Source organism: Mesoplodon mirus (assembly GCF_964341445.2).
Source record: "Mesoplodon mirus genome assembly, chromosome: 3".
Classification (NCBI taxonomy): Eukaryota; Metazoa; Chordata; class Mammalia; order Artiodactyla; family Ziphiidae; genus Mesoplodon; species Mesoplodon mirus.
In genome coordinates this window covers 50,998,147-51,010,089 of record NC_138978.1, presented here as the reverse complement: position 1 = coordinate 51,010,089, position 11,943 = coordinate 50,998,147, and positions in this window count along the sequence as shown.

The window sequence follows — 11,943 nt, the reverse complement described above, 5'->3', positions numbered from 1 at the left end:
AGGAATCAATAGCAGAATAACGGAGGCAGAAGAACGGATAAGTGACCTTGAAGATAAAATAGTGGAAATAACTACCACAGAGCAAATAAAGAAAAAAGAATGGAAAAAATTGAGGACAGTCCCAGACACCTCTGGGACAACGTTAAATGCACCAACATTCGAATTATAGGGGTCCCAGAAGAAGAAGAGAAAAAGAAAGGGACTGAGAAAATATTTGAAGAGATTATACATGAAAACTTCCCTAACATGGGAAAGGAAATAGTTAATCAAGTCCAGGAGGCACAGAGAGTCCCATACAGGATAAATCCAAGGAGAAACACATCAAGACACAAATTAATCAAACTATCAAAAATCAAATACAAAGAAAAAATATTAAAAGCAGCAAGGGAAAAGCAACAAATAACATACAAGGGAATCCCCATAAGGTTAACAGCTGAACTTTCAGCAGAAACTCTGTAAGCCAGAAGGGAGTGGCAGGACATATTTAAAGTGATGAAAGGGAAAAACCTAAAACCAAGATTACTCTACCCAGCAAGGATCTCATTCAGATTTGAGAGAGAAATTAAAAACTTTACAGACAAGAAAAAGCTAAGAGAATGCAGCACCACCAAACCAGCTTTACAGCAAATGCTAAAGGAATTTCTCTAGGCAGGAAACACAAGAAAAGAAAAGACCTACAAAAACAAACCTAGGGCCTCCCTGGTGGCGCAGTGGTTGAGAGTCCGCCTGCCGATGCAGGGGATACGGGTTCGTGCCCCGGTCTGGGAGGATCCCATATGCCGTGGAGCGGCTGGGCCCGTGAGCCATGGCCGCTGAGCCTGTGCGTCCGGAGCCTGTGCTCCGCAACGGGAGAGGCCACAACAGTGAGAGGCCCGCGTACAGCAAAAAAACAAAAACAAAAAAAAAAACAAACAAAAAAAAACAAACAAACCTAAAACAATTAAGAAAATGGTAATAGGAACATACATATCAATAACTACCTTAAATGTAAATGGATTAAATGCTCCAACCAAAAGACATAGACTGGCTCAATGGATACAAAAACAAGACCCATCTATATGTTGTCTACAAGAGACACACTTCAGACCTAGAGACACATACAGACTGAAAGTGAGGGGATGGAAAAAGATATTCCATGCAAATGGAAATCAAGAGAGAGCTGGGGCTTCCCTGGTGGCTTAGTGGTTGAGAGTCTGCCTGCTGATGCAGGAGACATGGGTTCGTGCCACGGTCCGGGAGGATCCCACATGCCACGGAGCAGCTGGGCCCATGAGCCATGGCTGCTGAGCCTGTGCGTCCGGAGCCTGTGCACCGCAATGGGAGAGGCCACAACAGTGAGAGGCCCGCATACCACCAAAAAAAAAAAAAAAAAAAAGAAAAGAAATCTGGAGTAGCAATTCTCATATCAGACAAAGTAGACTTTCAAATAAAGACTATTATAAGAGACAAAGAAAGACACTACATAATTATCAAGGGATAAATCCAAGAAGAAGATATAACAATTGTAAATATTTATGCATCCAACATAGGAGCACCTCAATACATAAGGCAAATACTAACAGCTGTAAAAGGGGAAATCGACAGTAACACAATCATAGTAGGGGATTTTAACACACCACTTTCGCCAATGGACAGATCAAGCAAAATGAAAATAAATAAGGAAAAACAAGCTTTAAATGATACATTAAACAAGATGGACTTAATTGATATTTATAGGACATTCCATCCAAAAACAACAGAATATACTTTCTCCTCAAGGGCTCATAGAACATTCTCCAAGATAGATCATATCTTGGGTCACAAATCAAGCCTTGGTAAATTTAAGAAAATTGAAATCATATCAAGTATATTTTCTGACCACAACACTGTAAGTCTAATTACAGGAAAAAAACCCATAAAAAATACAAACATATGGAGGCTAAAAACTATGCTACTGAATAACCAAGAGATCACTGAAGAACTGAAAGAGGAAATTAAAAAATACCTAGAACAAATGACAATGAAAACATGACTACCCAAAACCTATGGGATGCAGTGAAAGTAGCTCTACGAGGGAAGTTTATAGCAATACAATCGTACCTCAAGAAACAAGAAAAATCTCAAATAAACAACCTAACCTTACACCTAAAACAATTAGAGAAAGAAGAACAAAACAACCCCAAAGTTAGCAGAAGGAATGAAATCATAAAGATCAGATCAGAAATAAATGAAAAGAAATGAAGGAAACAATAACAAAGATCAATAAAACTAAAAGCTGGTTCTTTGAGAAGATAAACAAAATCGATAAACAGTTAGCCAGACTCATCAAGAAAGAAAGGGAGAAGACTCAAATCAACAGAATTAGAAATGAAAAAGGAGAAGTATTAACTGACATTGCAGAAATACGAAGGATCATGAGAGATTACTACAAGCAACTCTATGCCAATAAAATAGACAACGTAGAAGAAATGGACAAATTCTTAGAAAAGCACAACATTCCGATACTGAACCAGGAAGAAATAGAAAATATAAACAGACCAATCACAAGCACTGAAATTGAAACTGTGATTAAAAATCTTCCAACAAATAAAAGCCCAGGACCAGATGGCTTCACAGGCGAATTCTATCGAACTTTTAGAGAAGAGCTAACACCTATCCTTCTCAAACTCTTCCAAAATATAGCAGAGGGAGGAACACTCCCAAACTCATTCTATGAGGCCTCCATCACCCTGATACCAAAATCAGACAAAGATATTCCAAAAAAAAGGAAACTACAGGCCAATATCACTGATGAACATGGATGCAAAAATCCTCAACAAAATACAGCAAACAGAATCCAGCAGCACATTAAAAGGATCATACACCATGATCAAGTGGGGTTTATCCCAGGAATGCAAAATTCTTCAATATATGCAAATCAATCAATATGTTACACCATATTAACAAATTGAAGAATAAAAACCATATGATAGTCTCCATAGAGGCATAAAAAGCTTTCAACCAATTTCAACACCGATTTATGATAAAAACTCTCCAGAAACTAGGCATAGAGGGAACTTATCTCAACATAATAAAGGCCATATATGACAAATCCACAGCCAACATCGTTCTCAATGGTGAAAAATTGAAACCATTTCCACTAAGATCAGGAACAAGACAAGGTTGCCCACTCTCACCACTATTATTCAACATAGTTTTGGAAGTTTTAGCCACAGCAATCAGAGACAAAAAGGAAGTAAAAGGAATCCAAATTGGAAAGAAGTAAAACTGTCACTGTTTGCAGATGACATGACACTATACATAGAGAATCCTAAAGATGATACCAGATAACTACTAGAGCTAATCAATGAATTTTGTAAAGTAACAGGATACAAAATTAATGCACGGAATTCTCTTGCATTCCTATACGCTAATAATGAAAAATCTGAAAGATAAATCAAGGAAACACTCCCATTTACCATTGCAACAAAAAGAATAAAATACCTAGGAATAAACCTACCTAAGGAGACAAAAGACCTGTATGCAGAAAACTATAAGACACTGATGAAAGAAATTAAAGATGATATAAACAGATGGAGGGATATACCATGTTCTTGGACTGGAAGAATCAACTTTGTGAAAATGACTATACTACCCAAAGCAATGTACAGATTCAATGCAATCCCTATCAAACTACCAATGGCATTTTTCAAAGAACCAGAACAAAAATTTCAGAATTTGTATGGAAACACAAAAGACCCCAAATAGCCAAAGCAATCTTGAGAAAGAAAAACGGAGCTGGAGGAATCAGGCTCCCTGACTTCAGACTATACTGCAAAGTTACAGTAATCAAGATAGTATGGTACTGACACAAAAACAGAAATATAGATCAATGGACCAGGATAGAAAGCCCAGAGATAAACCCACGCATATATGGTCACCTTATCTTTGATAAAGGAGGCAAGAATATACAGTGGAGAAAAGACAGCCTCTTCAATAAGTGGTGCTGGGAAAACTGGACAGCTACATGTAAAAGGATGAAATTAGAACACTCCCTAACACCATACACAAAAATAAACTCAAAATGGATTTGAGACCTAAATGTAAGACCAGACACTATAAAACTCTTAGAGGAAAAAATAGGCAGAACACTCTATGACATAATCACAGCAAGATCCCTTTTGACCCACCTCCTAGAGAAATGGAAATAAAAACAAAAATAAACAAATGGGACCTATTGAAACTTAAAAGCTTTTGCACAGCAAAGGAAACCATAAACAAGGTGAAAAGAGAGCCCTCAGAATGGGAGAAAATATTTGCAAACAAAGCAACTGACAATGGATTAATCTCCAAAATATACAAGCAGCTCATGCACCTCAATATTAAAAAAACAAACAACCCAATCCAAAAATGGGCAGAAGACCTAAACAGACATTTCTCCAAAGAAGATATACAGATTACCAACAAACACATGAAAGGATGCTCAACACCACTAATCATTAGAGAAATGCAAATCCAGACTACAATGGGGTATCACCTCACACCAGTCAGAATAGCCATCATCAAAAATCAACAAACAATAAATGCTGGAGAGGGTGTGGAGAAAAGGGAACCTTCCTGCACTCTTGGTAGGAATGTAAATTGATACAAACACTATGGAGAACAGTAAGGAAGTTCATTAAAAAACTAAAAATAGAACTACCATATGACACAGGATTCCCACTACTGGGCATATACCCTGAGAAAGCGATAATTCAAAAAGAGTCATGTACCACAATGTTCATTGCCGTCCTATGTACAATAGCCAGGACATGGAAGCAACCGAAGTGCCCATTGATAGATGACTGGATAAAGAAGATGTGGCACATATATACAATGGAATATTACTCCATAAAAAGAAATGAAATTGAGTTATTTGTAGTGAGGTGGATGGACCTAGAGTGAAGTAAGTCAGAAAGAGAAAAACAAATACTGTATGCTAACACATATATATGGAATCTAAAAAAAAAAGGTTCTGAAGAATGTAGGGGCAGGACAGGAATAAAGACGGAGATGTGGAAAATGGACTTGAGGACATGGGGAAGGGGAAGGGTAAGTAGGGAAGAAGTGAGAGAGTGAGTGGCATGGACATATATACACTACCAAATGTAAAATAGATAGCTAGTAGGAAGCAGCCGCATAGCACAGGGAAATCAGCTCGGTGCTTTGTGACCACCTAGAGGGTTGGGATAGGGAGGGTGGGAGGGAGACACAAGAGGGAGGGGATATGGGAATATATGTATACATATAGCTGATTCACTTTGTTATACAGCAGCAACTAACCCAGCAATGTAAAGCAATTATACTCCAATAAAGATGTAAAAAAAAATTAAAATTTAAATAATTAAAAAAAGAAATTAGCAAAGGAAAAGAAGATGCAACATAATTTTAAATTTAAAATTTTGTCTACATTGAATATATAGTACTTTTGTAAAAATAATAATAGGATTCATTTGTTTGTTTTTTAAAGAAGAGATTGTTAAATTTATGAGAGAGAAACAAAGGTATGGAAGTGGCCATGGAGAGTCAGGAATATATAGACCAACTTCTTTTTCTTTGTTCAGTGAATTAACAGAAGGAAAAGTAGCTGCCTTCCTCAGCAAAGTTTAAGGAAATGTTGTAAACTGGGGAAAACTAGGTTTCAATTAAGGTAAGCAAATTGAAGGATTTTTAGGGCTGGGGGTGGGGGAGGGATCTTGGCTACCATCTTGCACACCCCCCCCCATTATTTTAAAATTTATTTTTGGCTGCGCTGGGTCTTCATTGCTGCACGCGGGCTTTCTCTAGTTGTGGCGAGCAGGGGCTACTTTTCGTTGCGGAGCATGGGGCCTAGGTGCCCGGGCTTCAGTAGTTGTGGCACATGGGCTTAGTTGTTCCGCGGCAATGTGGGATCTTCCCTAACCAGGGATGGATCCCGTGTCCCCTGCGTTGGCAGGTGGATTGTTAACCACTGGACCACCAGGGAAGTCCAACCTCCCATTTTAAAGTTGAAGAAATTGAAGCACAAACAAATGAAGATACTTTCCCAAAGTTCCGTAATCAATTGCAACAGAGACAGAACTAACATTCTTGTCTCCACACCCTATGCTGCTTTCACTGATTCACTGGCAGTATGTAGAATACTGTCAGAGGCATAAACAGAGTTAGATTATCTTTATTGGATATCTACAGGTGTGTCTTAAACATCTAGGCATTCACTAATTGTTCACTGAATGAGTAAAAAATTAAATTAGTGGTATGTTATTTGATGTTACAAGGACAAATAAAATGATATCTATAATATACATCTGTCTACTTGACATCCTGAACAACTAATAGATATTTCAAATTTTCCATGTCCAATACTGAACTGCTGATCTTCCCTCCCCATACCTGCTTCCCTCTCAGTTCTTCTTACCTCTAGGGATGGCAACTCCATCCTTCTAGTTACCCAGGCTGAAAGCCTCCAAGTCACCTTTGACATCTCTCTTTTTCTCCTACCACACATCCATTTTGTCAGCAAATCCTGTTGGTTCTACCTTCAAAATATCTCCAGGATCTGACCTCTGTCATCACCTTCTTTACCACCACTGCCTTAAATTGACCCACAACTGTCTTTCTCTTGGATTACTGCAATAGTCTCTAAACTAGACGTCCTGCTTTTACCTTTGCCCACATCCAGTCTACTCTCAAAACATCCAGAATGATTCTTTTAGAAGTCAAGTCAGATCATCACTCCTCTGACCCCAGCTCTGAAATAGACTTTAATTTCATTCTGAGTGAAGGCTAAAGTCCCTCAGTGGAAGAAATGTTTAGAGAAGCTTTAGTCATAAAAACCAAGAAGTGGAAGCAACCCAAATGTCACTCAATGGGTGTATAAACAAAAAATGTGGTGTACCCATACAGTGGAATAATGCTTGGTAAGAAAAAAAAAGTGAAGTACTAATATATTGCTGCAACTTGGATGAACCTTGAAAACATTACCCAAGTGAAAGAAGCCAGTCAAAAAAGACCATATATTATACAACTCCATTTATATGAAATATCCAGAATAAGCAAACCCACAGAGACAGAAAATAGGTTAGTGACTATTTAGCACTGGAGGGATTGGAGGAAATAGGGAGGTGACTGCTAATAGGTAATTTTTTTTAAAATTTTATCTTATTGAACTACTGTTGATTTACAATGTTGTGTTAATTTATGCTGTACAGCAAAGTGATTCCGTTTTACATATATATATATATATATATATATGTATATACATATATATATTCTTTTTTTCAGGTTTCTTTTGAGGATGATAAAAGTGTTCTAAAATTGATTATATATATATATACATATACATATATATTTTTTCAGCTTTCTTTTGAGGATGATAAAATGTTCTAAAATTGATTGTGGTCATGGTTGCTCGTCTCTGAATATACTAAAACCATTGAACTGTACACTTTATATGGGCATATTTTTTGGTGTGGGAATTACATCTTTAAAAAGCTGTTAAAAAATGGAAGGTAATAGAAGGGAGGAAAGAACATAATAAGAGGAGCAGTGTATGTAAAGACTCCAAATTGGGAAGGAACTTAGTATCTTTGAGGAATACAGGGAAAACCAGTGCCCCCAGAGTGTATGAACAAGGTGGGAAATAAGCTGGAGAGTTAGTTAAGGGGCACATTATGAAGGATTTTAAATTTTATCATAAGCCTCAAAGTTTAAAAAGGATTTAAGGGCTTCCCTGGTGGCACAATGGTTGAGAGTCCGCCTGCCGATGCAGGGGACACGGGTTCGTGCCCCGGTCCGGGAAGATCCCACATGCCGCGGAGCAGCTGGGCCCGTGAGCCATGGCCGCTGGGCCTGTGCGTCCGGAGCCTGTGCTCCGCAGCGGGAGAGGCCACACAGTGAAAGGCCCGCATACCGCAAAAAAAAAAAAAAAAAAAAGGATTTAAGCAGGTAAGTGACATAATCAAATTCCCATTTCAAAAATCATTCTGGCTGTTGTGTGGAGAGTTACAAGTGGGCAAATGTAGAACCAGAGCAATTAAAAGGTTATTTCAGTAGATAAGGAAGAAAGGATGGCTGATGTTGAGGCAGAGATAAGAGATAGAGTTTGTGATCCTCTTTGGAGGGAGAAGCAATGAAAGTTGGTGACTGGTTGGATATAGGGTATGAAGGATATTGGTAGATGGAGATTCTATTTACTTAGGTGGAGACCCCTAGAGGAAGAGTGGTTTGGGATAGTATATTTCCAGACATGCTAAATTTGAGATGCTTCTGAAAACAACAAAGCGTCTATGTACATAGGTAGTTTGATATAGAGTCTAAATTGGGTTCAAATATTGGCTCTGCCATTTACTAGCACTGTGACATTGAGTAAAATTATTTTTTTTCCTGATTCCTTCATCAGGAGATAGCAATACCCTCTAATAGTCAAATAATAGCCTACTGGGTTATTACAGCTTGTTGGTTAAGAGCACAGACTTTGGACCCCAACTGTCTGTTTTGGATCCTGGCTCCACCATGACTATTGTTGTGTGACCTTGGGCAAGTTACTTAACCTCTTTGAATCTCATTAATAAGAGCACCTATCTCCTAGAGGCATTAAATAGTACATGCATTAGATCAGGGATCCCCAACCCCTGGGCCGCGGACTGGTATCGGTCCATGGTCTCTTAGGAACCGGGCTGCACAGCAGGAGGTGACCGGCGAAGCTTCATCTGCCGCTCCCCATCGTTTGTATTACCGCCTGAATCATCCCCCCAACCCTGTCCGTTGAAAAATTGTCTTCCACGAAACCGGTCCCTGGTGCCAAAAAGTTGGGGACTGCTGCATTAGATAATACAAGTGAAGTGCTTTGGGCTTGGCATATAAGCCTGATATAAGTGGTAACTATTACTATTATCTCACAGGGTTAACATGAAGAGATGAGATAATATACATGAAAGACACCAGTGTGTAATAGATGTTCAGAGAATGGGACTAAAATTTCTTTCCTTATTTTTCCACCTGAATTTTGTCTTAATCAAACTTTTAGTTTTTATCCAGATTAGATTAACCTGAGACACCCTCTCCTACTGGAAAGCCCACTATACTGCCCAACAATGTAAGATGGGAGATAAAGCCCGGTTAACATTGCTGAAGAGGGGACAATGGAAAAAGGAATGTCTAAGAGAGGAGGCACAGTCCAGGCTGGGAAGATAGAATGCAATTAGCAAATTTGGAATTCAGCTTAAACAGTGAAGCAGACACTATAGTTCCTGAGAAAAGGAGAGTTGGGTTGGTCTGGGACACTGGCTGCTAAGAGATGAAACTCCACAGCTGGGTCTTTTATCTGATGAATATCATCAGTAAAGCAGACCTCCTCCCGTGAGGACTCTGACTTGACAATATCTAAACTTATCATTAACTCTTCCTGAAGTGTTGGTGTGTGCCATCCCAGCTGGTCATTCATTCATTCACTCACTTGTTTGATTATTTAGTAATTCAATTAGTTACTAAGTTGACTATTTACTAATTCAACAAATATTTGCTAAGTGCCAGGCACTAAGGATACACAAGGTGAAAAAAGACAAAAGTTCTTATTCTAATAGAGTTTGAAGTCTGGTGGAGGAAGACAGGAAAGAAACAAACAAGTAAGATGCATAAATTCTATGGAGAAAAATAAATTAATGGCGTCAGGAGAGATGTGGACATGGTGAATAAAGGGCTGAAGGAGGCGAACATTACAACAGAGGGAACATTCAGTGCAAAGGTCCTGCATCTTCCTATCTTTACCCTCTGTATCCCATTTCCCGATCCTCTAACGTTTAAAGAAAGAAAGAAAAGTTTTTGTTGGACTGAAGAAAATAATATACTCAGTAACTCAATGTATTAGTTTCTTAGGGCTTCTTCATGTCAATTTCTTTTTTTCAACATTATGCCTGAGAGATTCATCCATGTTCCTCTGTGTAGATGCAGGTCATTCTTTTTCACTGCTGTATAGTATTCCATTGTATGATATATCCTAATTTATTTAGTCATTCTATTTTTGATGGGCATTTGTGTTGCTTCCGTTTGTGAGCTAACATGAATAAAGTTGCTTTGAACCTTCTTGTACAAGTCTTTTGATAGACATATGCCTTTATCTTTTTTCTTTTTTTTTTTTTTTTTTTTTTTGCGGTACGCAGGCCTCTCACTGTTGTGGCCTCTCCCATTGTGGAGCACAGGCTCCGGATGCACAGGCTCAGCGGCCATGGCTCACAGGCCCAGCCGCTCCGCAGCATGTGGGATCTTCCCAGACCGGGGTACGAACCCGTGTCCCCTGCATCGGCAGGCGGACTCTCAACCACTGCGCCACCAGGGAAGCCCATGCCTTTATCTTTGTTGGGCGTATCCATAGGAGTGGGACTGCTGGGTCATAAGATATGCATATATTTAATTTTAGTAGTTATTGCCAAAGAATTTTTCAAAGCAACTATACCAGTTCTCACTCCTGTTGGTCCACATCCTCATCAACACTTGATATTGTGAGGATTTTTAATTGTAGCCATTCTGATAGATATACAGTGGTTTTAATTTGCATTTCCCTAATGTCTAATTATGTTGAGCACCTTGTCCTATGCTTATTGGTCATTCATATATCCTCTTTCGTGAAATGCCTATTCAAGACTCGCTCCTCTCCCCTGAACCTTTAAAAATTTGAGGGGTTGTCTGTATTTTTGATTGATTTGTAGTTCCTTATACATTCTGGATATAAATCCTGTTTGCAGATATACATCTTTTCCTAATCTGTCCTAATTGCCTTTTCACTTTCTTACTTGTGTATTTTGGCTGTCATCAAACTTTTTCCGAAAAGGGTCAGATAGAAAATATTTTAGACTTTGTAGGCCATGTGATCTCTGTTGCAACTACTCAACTCTGCCTTTGTAGCACAAAAGCAGCTGTAGATAGCCATACAATTAAATGAATAAGCATGGCTGCATTCCAATAAAACTTTATTTATGGGCACCAAAATTTTGCATTTCATATACATTTCACATATCATGAAATGTTCTTCTTTAGAGTTTTTTCAACCATGTGAAAGTGTAAAAACCATTTTGAGCTCACAGGCCGTACAAAGTGTGTAGTGGGCTGAATTTAACCTACAGGCCATAGTTTGGTGACCTCGGATGTACTTCATAAATATAAGTTCTTAATTTTAAAATATTTCAATTTGTATCTCTTCTTTTGTCATTATTGTTTTTTATTCCCATATAGGAAATCTTTGCCTACCCCACAGTCATGAATAGGTTCTCCTTTGCTCGATTCTAAAAGCTGTATTTTATCATTCATGTTTATATCAATGATCCTTCTGGGATTAAGTTTTATGAATGGTTTAACTCTTTTGTTTCTATGTACTCAAGTTATTACATGTCTTTTCCAGCCTTATTATGCAGCCCTGCCTTATCTGCTTTGTGAAACTTTCCCTGGTGGCCCTATGTGGAACTTATAACTCTCTGCTAGCCTTTTATTCAACAACTACTTTTTGACGACTTATTATGTACCATGCTAGCCACAAAGGTTTGGCTTTTGTCTGAAGAGTACAGGCTTTTGAAGAAACCAATTAAGTCGTTATAATAAAATGTGATGAGAGTCAGGATAATATTGTAAGTACTTGGTTATGCTTTTCTCCTACTAAAAATGAGTCATTTGAGGAAAGGGACCATAAGCTTTTCATTTGATTATCTCTAGCCTCTAGCATGAATTCTAGTGTAGAACAGGTGCTCATGAAAATGTGTGAGTGATTAAACGAATGAATAAACACCCATATATATACAGTGAATAAATACACACATAATGTATGTGAATAGATATACAGAATATGTATACATATGAATTCAGTAAATGCACATAAATGTATATGTATGTGTATACCCACACACAAACACAAAACTGTTCACATCTTCTACTCTTCTTCCCAGACACACACAGCTAAAGTGCCACTTGGAGAAACCA